Source organism: Helicoverpa zea, chromosome 26, assembly GCF_022581195.2.
Source record: "Helicoverpa zea isolate HzStark_Cry1AcR chromosome 26, ilHelZeax1.1, whole genome shotgun sequence".
Classification (NCBI taxonomy): Eukaryota; Metazoa; Arthropoda; class Insecta; order Lepidoptera; family Noctuidae; genus Helicoverpa; species Helicoverpa zea.
Genome location: NC_061477.1, coordinates 4,689,554 through 4,710,150, shown reverse-complemented (window position 1 = coordinate 4,710,150; position 20,597 = coordinate 4,689,554). Strand labels below are relative to the sequence as shown.

Below are 20,597 nucleotides of genomic sequence, written 5' to 3'. Positions count from 1 at the left end.
GTCAATGTTTGTGTTCAATGCACGACAAATGATCTTATTCATAACCAAAAAGGTGTATTAACCTAATCTACCTTTTTCGGTATTTCTAAAGTGCGTCTCTGTCGAAAATGTGTAACAAAATTGATATCAAAGGAATTAAATTTTAATTGGGTCATGTGTTATTTTTATCTCAAATCCGGATATATGTTCGCAAAATTGTATGTTGTAATTCAAGGGCACATAGAATTCAGATAAAATAATTAGCACAGCAAATAATAATCACAGCAAATATCAGAATCAAATTATACATACAATGACTTGTATAATTTGATTCTGATATTTGCTGTGATCGAAGAATTGGAGCAGAACTAAGAAGATTAACATTTATTTAACAAATCAATACAATAATAAAAAACTGCACTGTGCGTGGCAATGCATGGCGTCCTTGGTCTATTTCCTGGATCGGGCTGAAATCACTTTGCGGATTTTAGAAACTTTCATAAAACAGCCCAGAGTCTGAAAGTGGGCGGTGTTACATCTAGGGCATATAATTAATAATAGTCAAAAGCTTATTTCCAGAATAAAATCGCTCTCATTATATTCCCAAAATAGGTAAATAAAACAGAACCAATACATCTGATATTTGATAATATCGACACAGGATATTATCAACCTACGCAATAATAATTAAAATTAAAAACCATGATGAAAGTATTTTGTTGAACATTAATTTATTACGAAGCGGCTTGTCAATGGATCAAAAAACAATAATTACACGCTGCCAATGTAACAAAAATAAAATGAAAAATATATCCTTTAAAAACGATATTCTGATAGTTTAGTGTATGACCAGTTTATTCTGAGCTTCCAGTTTATTCGGTGAAATAAATAAATGAGTTAAAAATGTACTAGAGTCAGATTCATTTATTAGACATTTTTAGATAGGCCATTGAGAACATTATATAATAGTTTAATTTAATATCTCAAAAAGGTTTTCAATACTTAAAATGTCAATAACGGGTTAGTTGTTCTATAACTACCAATTTTCATCACACATAATCCATTTAATAGTTTTGTGTGAAACGCATCCAATCTTTCTCATTTATGACATAGTAGGTACATATATATGATATGATCAGAAGGTTGCAGGTTTCGAATCTCTAGTGACCTATAAGAGACGTCACATTACTACACCATGTCTATACCTATATGTATGTCTGCGTTAACTCACACGTTCACACTGCAACATAGCTCACTCTGCAAAGGTTCAACATACACTGGTTCTACTAATCACTTGTCGTTTGTATGACACTAATAACAAGCAGAAATAAGTGCAAAATACTATTTTTTACACTTCAAAATGAACTCTATATCCTTGACATAAGGATCATAAAATACAATTATTTTAACCTGTTAAAAAGTGATAATTGACAGGCGATTACAGAGAATATTTTTATTTCTTTTTGATGGGGTGTCAATGGTACTTTAAAAGGTTTTTAAAAGTAATTGGGGTGTAAAATATAAACTGCAGTTTTTGAATTGAAATGAGTATGCAAAATATTGCTTTAAATTGGAGTTATTTTTCTTAATTGCGTTCCGTTGACTTTTTTATTATTAATTATTTTTCGGTTACGATTGATTTAATGGCGTTTTTAAGAATAATTTGGTTGATTTAATAAATTTTTAATCAGCTTCCATTACAATGGACTTTTTTAATTATTATAGGGAGTTTTTTATTTTCATTACAATTATTTTGAGGTTAAAATCTCTTCAAAAAATTGCGTTGAGGGATGAATACTTACATTACCTTATCCCAACTTTATTGAGATTTGATTTCTGTCGAACCGCGTATTAGCACTACTATATACTTTCTGGCTTACATAGTTACCTACATGCATATAAACCAACATTCTAGTCTATGCAATGACAACTATTTTCATAGCCGTACGGCTCATTAAAAACTTGGTATTTCAAGCAAGACCTATCCCAACATCTCACTTCAAGGAATAATGGTCCAAAATAAGGACTCCATCTTTATATCTGACGTCACCGGAACTGTCATTCATTCACTCGTTCACTCATTCATTCAATGGGAAACGATAAAGCTTTGAACTCATGTTTTTTATTGCCTCGTCGTTTCCTTTACTGTTTACAGTGACAGAAATATCATTAAAGATCTTGAAATCTAAAGTTTGAAGATGATTATTGTCTTGCATAGTTAACGGCAAATTATTTTGCCTGTTAAACGACAGTTTTACACTCGAGGATTTTTGTCGCGCGTAGCTAAAACGAGCGGATAAATTCCGAGCGGTAAAAATCTGTCGTTCGGTTTTAAACGTCATCTTTTGAACTGGTAGTTGTCAATTGTTTATACACCGAGTGATGTTGCGAAAATCAGCTGGACGTTTATGTTGACAAAAATCTATAAAACAAAAGACGATAGTCTTTTGTTGCGCTCAAGTCAGGAATTAAATGGCAATGGTTTTGTTCATAATTTAATTTGATGGTAAGGCAATATGACAATGATCTATTATAGATCCACCAATTAATACAACGTTACATTACCTACTAATTAAACTAATATCACACCTCATTTCTTCCTTTATGGTACAAATTAATATAATTGATGGCAACATTGGAGCCTACCGCTTCTTGTGCCAAACGATACATTGCGTCTGGTTGCGAATTCCATGCTCCGTTTACATTACTATCTAGTTTTTGTGTTAGTTATTGGAAAGAAAAAAAAAATGCAAAAATTCTGCAAAATGTTCAATGTCAAAAATGGTAATTAACTCAATAAAATTTAATTTACTCTCCTCAAATAAAATGTAATAAAAAGTAATTTCTCCTTAAAAGCATTCGCATTGTTATAATAAACATCAAAAACTAAGATCATTAGCAAATAACTCAAATTCTCAAAGAGATGTCATATAAAAGGCTCAAAGTATTAAAGTAATAAAAAAGATAAATAAACATTTTCTTGGAACGCAATAAACAATATCTATTCATCATTTTCACTCAAGCAAAACCTATTATTATAATGTCATAAGTTGTAAGAGATATTTTAATAGTTATTATTCAAAAAGGCTCCGAGACTTTCAATCAACGCTTTACAATATTTTAATACTAAGAACTGTTGTGAAAATATCATAGTCTTTTTACAAAACAGTCGAGTCAGTCGACTAACGATGCATCGACACTTATTTTATCGAGATCTCGATGAAAAACGTATATTTATTTTGAATCGATTTGAGTGAATATAGATTAACGGTCGTTCCCAATATTTAAACCATATGTTGTTTTGTAGAGGTATACTAGAGATAAGAATTTGACAAAACTCGTATGGGGCTAATGCATTGACATATAACTATAGGGACAGGAAATGTCACGAAAAAAACCTGCACACCTACAGTCTGCAGTAGTAACTAAAATGGCTGCCATTACTAGGGTTGTACCACTACCGGATTCAACAAATATCGATATTGTATTCTAGTTAGAAGTACGTACGAGTCTTACTGGGTGCATATAAATAACCTAGTATAAATAATTTCTTCGTCATAGAACTAACTATCACATTAACTTCACTGATACTAATAACCTCAACAACATCAACCAAATGGGAGGAGTCATTTCTTCACCTTTGAAGAAAAAAAAAAAACAGGCAAAGTAATTATTTATTATTTCAAATAGCCCTATGAAAGTTCTTTCACGTCAGACTAGTTGCAGGGTGCCAAAGATTCGGTCTTATGAAGAAGAATCCGCAAGAAACGCCATAAGTAGATACTGTCTTAAAAAAAATACAATAATTTACAATCGTTTTCAAGCTATTCAACGACTCCTGGGGGCCTTCTTTGGGTGTCTGAAAAAAAGAATATTCCTTTAATAACGATTGAACGGAGAGATATACTGTACTAATAATGTAATTACATAGGATTTGTCTAACAAAAAAAAAAAAAAAAACTATCTTAAGACTTACCAAAAATAATGTGGGAACAGAGTTGTCACGTAATCTTAAGATATCCAGTGTTCTATTAAAACAACTATCTTCAAAGTGAAGCGAACAGACAAACCAATATTTATGTCTGGGATTAATATTTTCCTCACCAATAGCTTCTAACCATTTTGTCCTTAAATCATTTCGTATAGGAAACCTGCAAAAAATGTTTTTTTAATTAAAGAACATCAAAACTTGAACTTATCTATACTTTGATTATTTGTTTGGATTGCATAGGCTCCGAAACAAGTTGACCGATTTGAAAGCTACACTTTACCCGGTGGGCATAGGCTATTACTGTTCGGGTACGGAATTAGATCCATCGGAACGCGAGTAATACCGCGATGAAAAGATAGTACTTAAGTAAATAACAAAATAGAGATGTTCTATTCAACATAATACACAACTCTGAGGGCTCAGTGTCTTAGGAACAGTAACTTCTGTTGTTAAAATTAGTAAAAGCTGAATTATAAAAGTGGATATTATATCGATACAGTTATGACAACTGTACAGCACTATGCCAATATGATATGTTATTGTAAACAACATTTATTTCTAAATATAGCTTTTTATACAGAAATAAACTTAAATATTAGTACTTTCACCATCAATTCATGTTTCCGTAACATATTTTTTATTCAATGTGAATTAGTTTATGTAGAATCTAGCAAAAACTGGTTACTATAGTTCGGCCATTCAGAGAATGCGTTCCTGACACGTCGCGATTGAACTGACGACGTAACTACATTCATTGATTATTGATATAATAATGTTGTTTTAATGCTCCTCAATTGTTAAAACGGTAAACAACCAGCAAAAATATTTTTATCGTAACTGCAACGCCATTGCAAAGTTACGTCGTCAGTTCAATCGCGACGTGTCAGGAACGCATTCTCTGAATGGCCGAACTATAACCTGTGTAAAGACAATCCAGCTTGATTTTTGTGCTTACTTGCACCACACTTCACGATACAACACGTAGGCATACTCGTTGATAAATTCACTATTGAAATAGTAAAGTCTTAAAAGTAAACACGAGTGATTTTCTATAAAATAGCAAAAATAAGTCACGAAGAGCACCTATTTGACAGCACAACTACCATGACATATGTACCAGATATGGCACGCACCTACAAACAGGAGGATATCAAAAATAAATGTCACCATTTCACGCAACCACAAAAATATTGTTGTCCCTGTTTTCAAATATAATTATCTGCTTAGAAAGAGTGAGAGAGAACTATGTTGCATAGTTTGTTTCATATTTCGCCCATATTTATATAACTATAGATACGTCAATAACAACACGGCGTCTCCTTATAATTCTAAGCTCGATGGGCTAATGTTAAAATTCTCTCTCTTGAAGGCAATCGACAGATAGGATAGAATAGTAGGAATGGGCGGTAAGAACTCACGCCTGTGCCAAACAGTCGAATTGATTTAGCTCTTTTGTCAATTTATGCCAAAGTATTTAATGGCATAGGCCGCTATTATTGATTGGAATATTATTTAAAAAACCTCGTTCGAAGTACCATAAATATACTATTACGTATAAACTGTCATTTAAATTGAGTTTTAATAAAATATTTTTATTATTCTCTAAGCGATAACACAAAAGGATCATTGATTTTAAGTTTTTTACAACAATAACCGTCATTAATTTTGAACAATAAATTGGTTATAAAACTGTTAGTTTGCATCTTTATTAGGTACTTTAGGTTGTCATAAAAATATTTAATAATAAATTGACTTGTTTTTCCAGTTCTTTTATACTGTTTCATACAGATGGCGTAAGTAATCATATCACAGTCATAAGTTCGATTCCTAACCAAAATATAGCCGATTTCTCGTGGTTTCACCAGCGTCCCGGGATAACTACTGCCCGTACCGGGATAAAATAAGTAAAGCCCATGTCACTCGGGAAGAGTCTAGCTTCCCAACAGTGAAGGAACTTTTCAAATCGAAGCAGTTTCGGCGCACTTAGGGTACATAAAAACAAAAACTATATTTGTATAGAATAATTGACTTGTATTGCCAGTTGTTTTTTTCTTTCTCACATAGATGGCGCTGTTTACAGTTCTATTTATAACAAATGAGAATTCCAGTTGGATCGTATTATTTTATTAAGCCTGACAGGTTAAGCTGTCGCCGTATCAACGACTGGCTTTAAGAGTTAAGTTATGAAATGAAAGGATAAATATTAGTTTGATTTTATAACGTAGGAATGGCGAATGGCTTATCCTTTCAATAATATGTGCATGTATTTATACCCCAACATAGTTGGGAAAAGGCTTGGCAGATGATGTTTATTATTTTCAATAAGATTTATAAAGTTGAGGGTCAAAAAAGTAGAAATAATCCTTCTTTAGATTAAGGAAAAGAGGTTTCACATGTAATAGTACGTTTTTGCTTCGGATTTAAAAGTCTAGATTATAAAATGCTTCGAGAACATTTATAATATATGTTCATATGTATGTAGTTTCGTAAATAAGACATGATCATAACTGCTTATTAATCATAACTATAGAAAAATATTATGTTCTGAATCCTCCCAATGCCACATAGTAACTTAACAACAATATCCATAACAACAAACATACACACGTACATAAAAATTAACGAATCCCACTCGCCCGCAATTAATTTCTGAGAGCAAGTAAAGTGTCAGTTCAAACGCGCCTCAAGATGCATTGTAAGCATACCTGAGACAAATCCCCGCAATTAGGCAAATGCTTTTAACACGACTCTGAGTAGGGCTGTCGCTTACAACCTAGGATTTAGTCATTTTGATCCTTGTGTGTGAATTTCATTGTTTATGTTAAGTGCTGTTTTGTGTGAGGTTTTGTTAATTTAGGATGCAACAAGTTTGTTTCTACTACTGTTTGTTGTGCAGTGTCAGACATTTTTTATGGTGGATGTGATCTGGTTTCTTCCCTTTACACAGAACATTTACTATACATATTTTATCCATGGTAACGTGGTTTCTTGAGTTAAGAGAGCTCGGTTCTGCGTCTGATCTCTCTCTCTCTGAGCCGATCGTTTGGGATCGCCGTTTCATAAGCCTATGCCTAAATAATGGGAAAATATAGATGCCTACGCCTGTGTCTGCGTTTATGCTTAGGTATTCGGTATAATATGTTCCCAGTCATAATATACCTAATACCTATATCACCCGTTATTCCAGTTGTGTATATTTCTTCATACAATAGCATCATCCCAACATTGATGCGTTTACACCTAATATAATGGCGAAATAATGTATAAAATGACTAACGGACATGTCATATCAAAATCTCCTAAGAAAAAATGCGAGTGTTCGGGGGTCGAGAAATACCAAAAGTCGTTGTCAAAATGACTCAAAGACACCATACGCCTCGTTAGTTCATTCGTAACTGACCGTTTTGGTGTTTGACCTAGAAGAAGGTGCCTGACCTACCTGCCTTACGGTATCTTTTCTTACTCCTTGGCAGCAACCCTATTTCGATGCGTTTACACCTACGTTTCGGCGGAGTAATGTACCGTATGCTATTCTGTTCTGTCGTTGCGTCTAACCAAATTGCTTGCTTTGTATATCTCGACGTGTTATTTGTATACGAATTTAATTGAATTTGTGCTGTGAACTCTGGTTTATGGGGGGGGAATAATTGCTGGTAGAAAGGAAGGTGTGTTTCTTAAGGGATATACCTATTAAAGGACTTATAAATATGTATCAAAATTAAAGTAATTAAAATCTGAGCCTTTTATATCTGTGGCATTGTATGTAAACAAATTACTGTCTACCTTACTAACAAAGAAATAAATATCTTGTACCTTAAAATCCAAAACCAATATAAGAATTTGTTAACACTTTTAATACACGTTCTTGATTTTTTCTCAAACTCTTGTCTGTCACAACATTTTTGATAACATTGGGTGCCAATATCAACTAAGTATGATCTGTAGAGGTAGGTAACTTCTTCCTGTACCCAGACAAAATATATCCTATGTTTTAAAATCGCTTCATTAGTCTCTGAAACCTTTCGTGTATACGAATAATCCAAAAACAAAATATCCTCATTAAACACACTATTAGTTTACACTACTCTGCTCTTGTTATGGTCTTAATATAGTACAATTTAATAACATCCTCGTTATGAGAAGATGGATCTTCAATTAAAAATTAAACAAACCGGCATGTAATCCAGAAGTTGTACACTGTCTCATGTTTGATTTGTATATTAATTAATCAGAGTAGGGTCTGAGTATTGTGCATAGGAGGTAGCGGGTAATTGATTAAATCGCTATAGCTTAATGCGATCTTCAAAGTTCTATTCTTGTTCTAACTTGTGTTATTTGTAAAGTTCTATATTTATATGGGCTGGGTGAGTACTGAGTAGTCCCATATTTTTTCTGCATCATATATTTATTCTATTTTATCATATTACTAGGGTCCGATGGATAAGGTGGTTGAAATTCGATACAGAATGGTTTTATATTTGTAAAGTACTAGGCTTTGTTTACAAACTAATACCATTCTATCTCTATTCTTCTACCTTATTTTTAATTAATTTTGTCTGTTGGAAAAACCCGCGTCATAATCCGTTGCTTGATTATAAAAGTTTAGGCATACAGAGACAACCTCTATTTTTCTTCCAAAAAAGCTTCATTTGCTTTTATTTTTCAATAGAATTTCTATACGACGAGCGACTACACGTCGCTAAGCTTGTGAACATGTTTATACCCTTAAAAGTATAGGATCGTAAATACAGAACATAAAAGTAACCAGTCGGCTTACCAATTAGTTTTAATTACCAAAGAGTGTTGTTGCCTTATCAATACTTAAAAATCAACGTATCAAGTTACCTTTCAAATATTCTAATGCGCAGTGGTCAAGATTTGAGACACTGTTTCAAACATAAGTGGAAAAAAGATGATAAAATCGGGACGAAAAAAAATTCCTTCAACAGTAGGCAAGAGATTTTGGATAAACTTCTTCGATGCACATTGTTTCGAGATCAAATCTTTGGAAAAAATTGCGTCATCAGTTTGTACTTAAAATACATTTTGAGGAAGTTTTAATTGTCGATTGATAAGTATGTTAATTTAGTTCGGTACTGTATTTTTTCGTGCAACGACTTTACAATTTAGATTATTGCTTACATATAGGAATTAATACAGGTTAATTGGAAAATAATTATTAATAATTAAACAAAGCAGTTTATCTATGTATCCGTAACTAAACATGTTTTATAATGTAGATGTAACTGATCATACCTACAAGAAAAAAAAAACAGACATCTACAACATGTAACGTAATTAACGCACACCCTCAAACACCCTAATTAGAATATTATGTTATAATCATAATACATACACTGAATTTTTAATTTAACATGTGTATGCATTGTTATTTACTAAACTAGTTATACCAATTCTTGGAGAACTTTTTGGTCATACTACTACGCACGCAAATATCGCGCCGCGCGCCGCTCACAACATAACGAAACTACGGAAAAAGCCGACAATACACGAAGTCTTATTACTTTGAGTTAAGGTCTATTTGAATTTGTTTTGACTGTACAGGGTTAATATGACAATAATTTCCGTAGTTTTAATTATTTTTGGAATAAAAAATTACCTGTATGATTTTGAACAAACTAATTTCAGGATGTGCGTTAATTAAGTTACATGTTGTATATACTCGTGTCAAAAATAACGTCTTCATTAATTAAAACGAATAAATAACCCATTAAAATGATTAAGAAGCCCAACTCAAACAGATGACATCTAAACATTATGTACTATATCCGAAATCTTGTTAACTGATTAATAAATTACTTTCATACGGCGCTAAATTTATTTCTGTACTCACTTGCATTTTTAACAGACATGTGAAAACAGCTGGGTGAACTAAATCAAAGAAATCCTCTTGCTTGTTAATATACTGCACACTGGTACTAATACGGGCAATTTGTAGCCAAAAATAAAATATGTAAAAGCTACAAGGTGAAGTGGAATTTGTTAAAAAGACAATGTCAAAAACACCTCACAAATTTTCTGTTCAATATGATATGATTATCGAAATAGTATCCTAAAGGATAAACTAAAAAATACAAGCTTCAAATATCCAGTTATTTTAAATTCAGACTTTGAGCAAACTCGACTTAACAGAGCTCAAAAACGAGTCCGAATATCTTAAAGCTCCAATGTAATTTCAAATATGAAACATATTCCTCAAATTATAAAGTTAATTTTCGTTTGCGTAACACAGTGGTGCATTTTGCCGAGACTTGGGGGAAAAAAACAAACGTTGCACTGCGGACAAATTTAGCGAGAGACGACGAAAAGGGGACAAAAAGGGGAGCTCAGACGTTGGCACCCCTTTTTCAAGGTAAATTTCACGAGCGCATCAGGAATTAAAATAGGTATGCGTACTTTTTTCCCCGGGACTTTCCCGGTAATGCATACTTTTTGCGTGGTACTTGTTCTGAGAATGGCTTGTTTTGTGAAAAGTATAGGAGCGTGTAATGTAGTAAAAAAAAATCTAGATAGAAGTGTAATTAATAATATTCATTAACTATTATCTTTGTTCTATGTTATTCCGGAAATATGGTATAAGTACCTACTTATTTTTAATTACAAAAAAATAACATTGTAGTCTCTTAATTACATGTATTACTGAAAGTCTTTTGCCCAATGCAAAAAAGGTAGGTACCATAATTTATGTCATGTTTGACTGAAACACGTCTCATTCTCTGTGTATTAATCACATGTCAATTATGTACTTATCACAATGCAATTGACTCATTGTTTCAAGATTATTTAAATCCCATAACTTATATTTAATATTCCCTCCACTTCAAAGTACAAAACAATAGCATACACACACACACACACACAAACAAACACATACATAATATAAATAAACAAAAAGCCACATTATTCTTTCGTTGCACACGAATTTGGTTCGCATTGGATCGTCATTTCATTGTTTTTTGGTAGTGAAATCGCTAATTTTAGCCGTTTATTTGTATATCAGCAATCGGCACAGGATGCTTTTTGGGTAAATAAATAAACGAAACTTGTGTACAAGCTGAGTCCATGTGTTCGCTTGCGAATTTTAGGAAATAATTTGGTTTTGTAAAATATTTTGTGGCTGCATTTTTTACACACTTACATTATAATATGAGCTACTTTTTTCACGCTGCAATAAAAAAATATGACAGTCTCTTTTAAAAAATGGTATTGTGCTTTGGGGTAAAATTTTGTACTACTAAATAGTAATAAACTCTACTATTTCAAACTTTGACCTTAAGACGTTAAATATCGTTAACTGATCAAAAAAATTTCAATAAATGTATCTTATTGAAAGACTGAAAAATGCTACTAAAATATCCCAGTAACTAACTAAACAGACAAACAGATTTATGTAACATATACAAAAATGGCTTTTAAATCATAAAGATTATTGCTCACATGGATTTGCGTATTTCAATATTATGTAGACATATTCCTCTTAACCAAATAAATTTCTTCCAAAATATATGAAATCAGAATCTAAAATAAAGTATTTGTAGGCCATCGGTAATACGCAATGATTTATATTTTCAGAACAAAAGATTTTCAGCTATAACTCTTAAGGAGTGTTTAGTTAGGATTTTATGAGAAAAATGGAGTGTAGATCTTCGGATATAAGTCTCGAATCGTGCCTTTTTTTGGTTACACCACTTTTCCATCTCGCATTTGAACGTTTTTAGTTTCAATTCGCGATATTATTTTTAGTTGGTAGTTGTATTATTGAAGACTAGCTTTCATCCGCGGTTTCATCCGTGTAGTTTTATCGTGAAAGAGTAACAAACATGTAGATTTACATGGATACACCCTTAAACACTTTATGCATTTGTAATATTAGCAGGAAAAGTAACACGAGTATATTTCGAACCATAATAATCATTTTTGTTTGTCAAATTCACAGTTTTCGTGTCTTTAATACATATTTTATTAGTTTATAATTTAAACATAAGGTGGACTTTCGTTGAGAATATTTCCCTTTGGCCTTAAATTATGAAAGTTTAATACTCAGACTTGACTTTTTAAAATTATAATATCCAGAGCGGAATTTTCCAATTAACAGCGTAGTAACTTTTGATCTACCAAAATAACCAAAACGGAATTTATAATCGCTAATCATCATTTCAAGAGGTTTGTTGTTCAGACGAAAGAGATTAATTATTTCAGACTTAATTCACACTAAAATAAACTTTATTCTTTAAGTAATAAGAACTAAATTCCTCTGTTACGAAAATATATTTTTAGTTAATTAGGTACTGTAGTAGAAATTGGAAGAAATCTTGAAACAATTGAGTGTAGCTTTCTTTGTAAAAATAGAATAGAATAGAAGTGGCTTCCGTTGCTAAATGTCAAAGATTTATTAGTAGAAGAGACGAAAATAAAATGTAGTAATCGTTTCTGGAAATGGTTTTTGAGTTTTCGGTGAAACAGATTGGAGATTAAAGTGTTTTCAGTAACTTCTTAGTGTAAAAATATATAAACTGAGGCTAATCTAACCAATTCTCATCATAATGTATGTTTCTTCAGAAAAAAAAAATCTATGTTTTTGAGAGTTTATTTTTTTATAGCAATTTCAGCTTTATAACAAATTCTTTTAACGTAAAAAAATGCAGTTTCTTTTTCCGTTCGTTTTTCAAAAATAATATATTGGTGTTTAAACGAATTGTAATTTTTAAATCGCTTAGGGCCTTACTACAAAAACTTTAAACCCTGTTTTACCCTTGTCTAATAAAATTTTGGCTGCAAAATGAACCACATGTCAACGTCATAATTTGACATTTTTTTAGACAAGGCATAAACTGACGTTTAAAAGTTTTTGTGGTAAGACGGTTAATCTTTAAAATCAATTTTGTGGTTACAAAACAACCGAAATACAAATGGCCTTACTACAAAAACTTAAACATCTGTTGAACACTTGTCTAAAAGTGTGACTGCAAAACAGGCATAATTTCAATGTCATATTTTTTAGACAAGCATTCAACAGACGTTTAAAAGATTTTGTGGTACGACGGAAAGAGTCTGGCTAACCCCTCGGAAGCCCTTGATTGATCTATTCACCAAGCAACAGCTGGTCAAGATAACAGTTTGCCAAAATTAAAATTGCCAACAAAACCTGGCACTTATTTAGTCATTTGTCGTCAATTTTTGGAACAATCGGAAACTGTTGTTGTGTGAAGATTATGTCAGTCAATATCTTTAGCTAATACCTCTGAATTGTTCGAGTTTAAATGTTCATTGGGTACTTACAAGTTTCTCTGTGATATATTTTTGTCATTTCATTAATTTGTGCAATCTTGCAATGCATTTTATTGTGCTGAAACACTTAACTTGCAAGCTACAGTAATTGTCTTCAATTTCAAAGCTACAAAAACTTTTTGAAAAAAAAAACGACTTCAACAACATACATAAAACTTTCTCCTAACTCTTACAAATAGTATGCTGAAAACCGCATCAAAATATGTTCAGCTTAAATGTACCTACATACATATACAATACAAACAATACAACAAACAAATACACATACATATTTATGTAAGAGGATCACATCTCAAACCAAGAACTTCTTTTTTCGAAGTCGGTTATCAAAGATATTTTTTTTTTACGTTTCTTACCTAGTTTACATAAATTCAAATACACATAATCTCACAGTATTTTCGTACTACAGTGTTACATAAAATCTATGTGTTTCATGCTCCATTTTAATGATATCGTACACACGGAATTACCTCAGTGTGCGTTTTGTGCCCACGCGCAGCAGACGATGATTAATTCTTGTATGTAGAAAATAGTGCGTAAACTAGCTAAATAGTTGCGTAAGTATAAAGGTAAGATTTGTAAAGAAAGCTATTGAAATTTGGGAGCTAGGAAAATTTTCGAAATGTAATCATGCTTACTGTTATCATGTAGAAATTTTAGTGAATTCTGTATTTGTAACAGTGATTTCTGTATTTTACATAACAGACATAATCTCTCTGAAAAGAGACACCATTAAAATATAATAAAGAGGACAGGTGTGTTGTTTGTTTGTAACCTTAAGGCTCCGAAACTTTAGAATCTATTTGAAAAATTCTTAAACTGTTCTGAAACTAGACTATCTCCGAGTAACATAGGCTATATTTTGTCCGGCAAGAAATTCCCCCGGGACCCGAGTGGAACCGCGGGAAACAAATAAAATGCTATAAAATTGCACCCAGTAATAGAAACAAAATAAACCAATATTCGCTTCCCATGTGGTAAAGGCCAACGTCCACGAGACATATAACAAATCTAATTATAACGGTGAATAATTAATGTGGTAACAATTGGTTAAGATCACCACGTGGAATACCATGACTCAATGGGAACCGAATATAAGCCATATGGACTGTTTTAAGATTGGAGCATATTATCAACTGGAGACGTCATTGTTGGCCCTTAGCGTAGGTCAAAGGTTCGAGGCAACTGGTCTTACTGGTTATGTCGAATCCAAATCGTAGATTCATGAATTTGACGGGAGAGGTCGCATTTTATAGCAAACGTGTGGTCTGCGTAATTAACTTTTTTGAATATAGTTGGGTGCTTTTTAAATCACCCAGATTAGAAGCTAGATATTTCATAAAGTTATCGCGCATGGTTCTCAAGAAATAATCAAATCTGGCTGCGCATGTAACGTGAGTCAATTTACCTACTAAGTGTTAGTTGCGTGGTCTCCCCCTCGCGCGTTAATGGGTGAATATATTTGTGCTAAAGGCGGTTCCGGTTGGTTGAATGCTCTTAGGTTTTGAAAGATATTGTGAAATAAATTATGTCTATGATGCTGGACGTATTCGCAAGTTTCAGGTTTGTACTTGTTTCAATACGTTGACAGAATAGAAACTGAAGCGTAGTATGAAAGTTTTTACAGTTTCAGTATATATGAGTTTTTTATTATTTTTTAGTGTTGAATTTTGTATCAGTCATTAATTGGATGTTCACCCGTTTTAGTGTCAACTTATTGGACTTTTCAAAGCTTGATTTTTCAGTTCTAATTCTTGTTTACCTCTTTGCGAAAGTTGACATTAGCCATATGCTTGAAAGTCTGGGATACTCTATGGGCTTTAACTATCTTTTGCCAGATTTGAAGGCGTTTAAAAGTTAATTGATTCTGGTTATAATCAGATTACAAGTAAAGATGTGTAGGTTATTAGGTATTTTCATTTTTATTTTTTTTGCATACATTTCTTTTCTTGTTACAACAATCAGTTTCTATACATCATTATATATATGGTTATAAGTGTAACCTATTTCCCTAATTGACTTTACGAGTTATGTAGGAGGATTGTTGTAAGAAAAGCTATTTGTACTGCTTAATAGTTAGCGCTATGTTGGCTTCTACAGCTTTATATTCTGTAGATTTGGTAACGATATCAGCGGATTCACCCGGAACCCTTGGGACCTAGATGGAGCCTATAGCATTTTTCGACAAATGGGCTATAGATCTATCGCTGAAATCTAAATCGGTTTAGTTCCTGGAATTAGTTTGTTCAAACAAACAAAGCCATCAGCTGTATAATATTGCTATTATATAGACATTTAAAGCTCATGTCTTTACGTTACCTACTCTTCTATCATATAGCTAAGTGGAGATTTAATAGCACCTGGAGAAAGTCATAAAACACTTTTTGACTTGTGACTAATTGGGTGTGAGAACTAATAAAATATAAGCGAAACCGCGGGAATATCGAGATAAAAGTTAATTGGGGGCGTGAAAGTACAAAAAAATGAACTAACCTAATGACTTATGGTTGAAAAGATAAGCAAAAAATACCACAAAAAATGCATCCCTTTTTAACCCCAAAAAATTTGACAGCAGAACTGTAGAATTTAACAGCATGTCAATAATATAAGAAATAAAATATTTAGAAAAAACCCTTCGACCGGATACCGACCACGTGTATGCGTGCACGCATATTTCTAACAAGGGGGCGTTTTCTAAAAATATAACACACAGAATAAACGCAATACGGTTTCGGTTAGTCACTTCGCGTTCACCACGATACGCGGTCCCAAAATCCGTGGCTAGAGTCTCTAATTCCGGAATACCGGAATCCCGGATCTTTTGTTCGTTAACCATGGTCTTTAAGTGTTGTTCGAAAAACGGATTTTAAATCTGTTCTGTGATATTATTGTGTGGATCTTTTTTCGAGAATTTTATTAATTGGTAAGCTTATTTTTATTTGTATTTTAATGCTAGAAAAAAATGGTTTCGCATTTTTATTTGCGTGCGAAAATCTATAAGTGATGTAAACAAAATTAAATGTTCGTAGGTACGCGTAGCAAATTTATTTATGTTAGAAAAAATCCGGGGCCGACCTCTTTAAATTCTAAATACGCACAAAATAATAAACTATTTCAGAGAGTAATGTGTAACAAATTCTCAGAAAACACACTTTCACGTTTCTCTATGACTTTTATTTTTCTTGCGAAATAGTGACTAGTTTTTTTTGTAGTTTTTTCGCTTTTATGCTAGTCTATAAAATATGAATGTCGGAAACTTAATGCTTATTTGACGCCGTTTCAGCGTCTACAGAACGCATTTCTCCTGAAAAACTCTGGTAATAAAAGTGGAAGTTACTTGGAACAAAGAAAGTCTGAATATATGACTCGGTATGTTACTATGTATGTTTGTTATATATAGTTTAGATTTATTGTGGAAACAACTGTAAAAAAAATACGTAAACTAGTTTCTTCCAGCGGTTTCACCCGCATCTTGTGGGAACTTGCTCACTCCACCACCCATGAAATCTTGCCTTTACTCTTCCTCAATACATGAGCTATCAAACACTGAATGATATTTTTCAAATCAGCCCTTTGGTTCCCGAAATTTAAATTCAAACAAACACTTCAGCTTTGTAAAACTCTTCAGTTTTTTTTTTGCATATAAAGAAGAAGTCTTTCTTTTTCTAATGTTCATTAAATCCATTTCACTTTTACTTTTTTATCTCTTTCTAATATATCACGTTCACACATGGTTACATTTTTTCAATCAGACGACCATATTTCAAACAAAGATTTTCAAACACATTTTCTCCTAAGATTCTCAACTTCGAATTATTTTAGATCTAAACGGATGTACATCTTCCTTTAGTCTTGACTGAAATATAGGATGACTTCATGGGCTACTAACAATGCTATGTTTATTTAAATTATAATTCTACTGAAAATTCTTCGTGGAAACTTTCAGTGTAGCCTGAAATATATTTTTCATGTCATAATGTGCTTTCTTTAGGTTTACTTCTAAAAGTTGTAAGCCGTACCTAGTTAAAATCCCTACAAATATTATAAATGAGAAAGTAACTCTGTCTGTCATCTGTCACGCTTTCACGTCTAAACCACTGAACTGTTTTTAATAAAATTTGTTACATTGGTAGAGTTGACCTTGAGAAAGAACATAGGATAGTTTTTATCCCGGACTTTTGAAGAATTCTGTTGAAAACGCGATATAACCGAACTCTTCGCGGGCGAAGCCACGGGCGGAAGCTAGGTTAAAATAAAAGTTACCTTCGGCGTGTTTCGAATGAAATAAAATAAAAGAATATTTCAGTTGAATAATACCTAAAAGTATTTATTCGTTACAAAAAATGGTCGATGTAACTCATGACATATCATGTACTGACATTTGTCAATATAATCTGTGACACAAAATTGAAAATCTAAACAAAGTGAATTGAATAAAAAAACAAAGTCCTATCGGTACAAAAATGCATTTAGCTAACTGTATCGCAATAGAATTTGGAATACTCTGTCTATTACATAAAATAACAACGGTACTGAAAACAGAAAAACAATGACATAACAAAATTGTTTTTGAAAATAACAGTTAAAACTTCAACGATTTTTAATCGAGCATTTTTTACTTAAAATTAACTGTCATTTTAAGTGTCTTTAAAGTTCTATAAAAGAAAAAAAAGTAGTTTTTAGTTTCATACATATTTTTACAACTTGTGACAGAATTGCAGGTCATTTATTGTAGTTTACCTAAATCGCTTTTTATTTTTGTCTCTTTTATCAACTTAAAAAAATGTTTTCAGAACCATAAGGACTATGCCTGAATGATCGCTCGAAACATTAATACAATAGACATGACATACATATATTTACAATACAAAACAATGTTTTTTAAACTAGGTATGTCATATGGTCTAACAATTAGCATTGCTTATTTCATAGGCATGAGAGCATGAGTAATTCCAATTTCACAAACGTAGCATCAGATGAATAAACTGTTATGCAATAATTAGACACACTATTTAGGTCTTTCTTCACTTTTCTTTAACCAACCTAATAAATCTTATAGGTGACACATAAAATGCACAAATGTATATATATATTTTTTTAAGATTGTACCTACCGATCACCACGTAAACCTAATAAATCTTTATCATCTGATATCCATTTCCCAAACTACATATATTTCGATCGGCATCCAGACATAACCAGATACAGCTGAAGAATACCTGTTCTACATGGAGCGAACGTCATAAAGGGACTCATTATAACAAGACGGTCACTCATCTATAGACTGATCACGCCATGCGTTACTAAACCTTATACTCGGTCGACCTCGAGCCCCCTCTAGTATATACTAGAACAAAATTCCACCTACGAAACTAGCACACTTAGATACAGCAGTAAAGAATTCCCACTACATTGTCTTCAGATAAACTAAGGGAGACATGGGACATGGCACTATCAGACGGTACAATTAATTGCATGGGGTTCGGACTAAGTTATGTGTACATTTAAATGTTTAAAGCTTAGTTGGTATGTTACATGTGTTATAGTTCGGCCATTCAGAGAATGCGTTCCTGACACGTCGCGATTGAACTGACGACGTAACTACATTCATTGATTATTGATATAATAATGTTGTTTTAATGCTCCTCAATTGTTAAAACGGTAAACAACCAGCAAAAATATTTTTATCGTAACTGCAACGCCATTGCAAAGTTACGTCGTCAGTTCAATCGCGACGTGTCAGGAACGCATTCTCTGAATGGCCGAACTATAGTTGTTGTTTTAGGTTTTTGTCCAAATGTAAAAATGATGGGGCGATATGTATGTGCCTCTATCTGTGATATTGTAGCTGCCGAACAGATGATCTAAGATAAATTTTTAGTTTGTGTTTGATGAAGAATGGATTGTTAAATAATATAGTAATAGGAAGGGGGTGTTACCATATCAAAGGGTACCTATTATGTATATCTTGTTTAATTTTACGGTATTAATGTACACAATTTGCTCAAAACGAGTCATTAATAAGCAAAACAGAACGGAAACACCGGCTAAAGTCACAAATAAAAAGCCCAAAATCACAGTACCTCCTCTTCTTTCTCCTGCCCTGTTCCCACCAAGTACCAGAAAGAAGTACCTACCTACCCAAAAAGTTGGACAACTCGTGTAAAACCCGAAAATAATTTATTAAATTAAATTGAAAAGATAGGTTCCATCAAAAAGCTGGCGCAGAAACTTTCTGTAACAATGTTTCGGCTGAAACCTGAAAGTTCGCTTTTGTTTACCTTCCTCTAACTTTTAGGTGATGCTAATGAGTCCTGTAAGCTTTAATGGCTAAGTTAGTTCGCTTCATTTACGCTTTTTTCCGCTTTCTAATAATTCGATTTTTGTTTAACAAAATGTTGTCAACCGAGGAGTTTGGAGTAGTTCGATGTTCAGGCAATGTGTGGATGTTTTAAAGTAGAAATTGTATTTATAGTGTTAGCATGTTAATGGTTTGTTTCCATTACGCTCTCTTCACTTCATTACTTATGCACACGTGAGGTCCCCAAATAAATATAGGAAAACCTAGTGTTGGTAATAGTGTAAGCAAGTCTCAAGAAGTATGATGGTACACAAGCAATTTCGCAGACACAGGTCCACTCCCTATTCTCTTAATATCAAAGCCCGATGATACGTCAATCCTATACGACTGGAGAGAGATCAGAATAGGCGCTGGACTGACATTAACGTGGTCTCTGGTGCAAGGGAGTATCGCTACGACTTCCAGACTATGGGATGCTTTAAGAAAGTTTCTGAAAAGCCCACTAAAATCGAAACCTTGAGAACACGTGCACAGCTGTCGCGCCTTGCTACCAACCGTCCAGCATTAATCATACAAACGACAATTATATGCACTTCTCTTAAGAGATTTTAACTGCTTTCATATTTCACAGAGAGTTTCTCAGAGCTTTCAGCTAAAACATCATTAGTAGGTATATCCCGTCCGTCTGTCTATATGGTTTTGTTTTGCATTCCTATCTATATCGGGCCGATCGTTGAACTTTAGGTCCTCCCGTTGTCTTCGCTTGACTTAAAATTATCTACCATGTCGGCAACAGTGGTGTGGAAGAATTTTGAAAATTCTTTGGGTAGTTTATGAACCACCTAGTATTTTTTTTCAAAATGGAGCCATTACGCGTTGTTATACCTATTTTATACTGCTTAAGTAGTAATTAGTCTGGCGGTATCCATGTCCAAAGTATCTGAATCACTTTAAGCATTATGGTGCCTCGTCATTATTTTATTCTCTTGGTGGGCTTATATGTTTGAGTCTAAATGA

At 32.9% G+C, this 20,597-nt stretch overlaps 1 protein-coding gene and 1 long non-coding RNA gene across 5 annotated transcripts in view; one reads left to right on the top strand and one right to left on the bottom strand.

The window, feature by feature from the left end:
- LOC124642994 (irregular chiasm C-roughest protein-like) overlaps window positions 1–20,597 on the top strand; it is a 79,907-nt gene that overhangs the window by 18,660 nt on the left and 40,650 nt on the right. For 3 of the 4 annotated variants that reach the window (XM_047181826.1, XM_047181824.1, XM_047181827.1), the window contains exon 1: window positions 16,011–16,202. The exons of the other annotated variant lie outside the window; for it this stretch is intronic. The gene's annotated coding sequence lies outside the window, so the exon portion shown is untranslated. Of the gene's footprint in view, window positions 1–16,010; window positions 16,203–20,597 lie in introns of those variants that run through there. 4 annotated transcript variants of the gene reach the window in all.
- LOC124642995 lies at window positions 3,700–4,019 on the bottom strand. Its single transcript, XR_006985853.1, has 2 exons — window positions 3,956–4,019; window positions 3,700–3,838 (listed from the first exon to the last, which is right to left on the bottom strand). It is a non-coding gene; the product is annotated as an uncharacterized LOC124642995 (long non-coding RNA).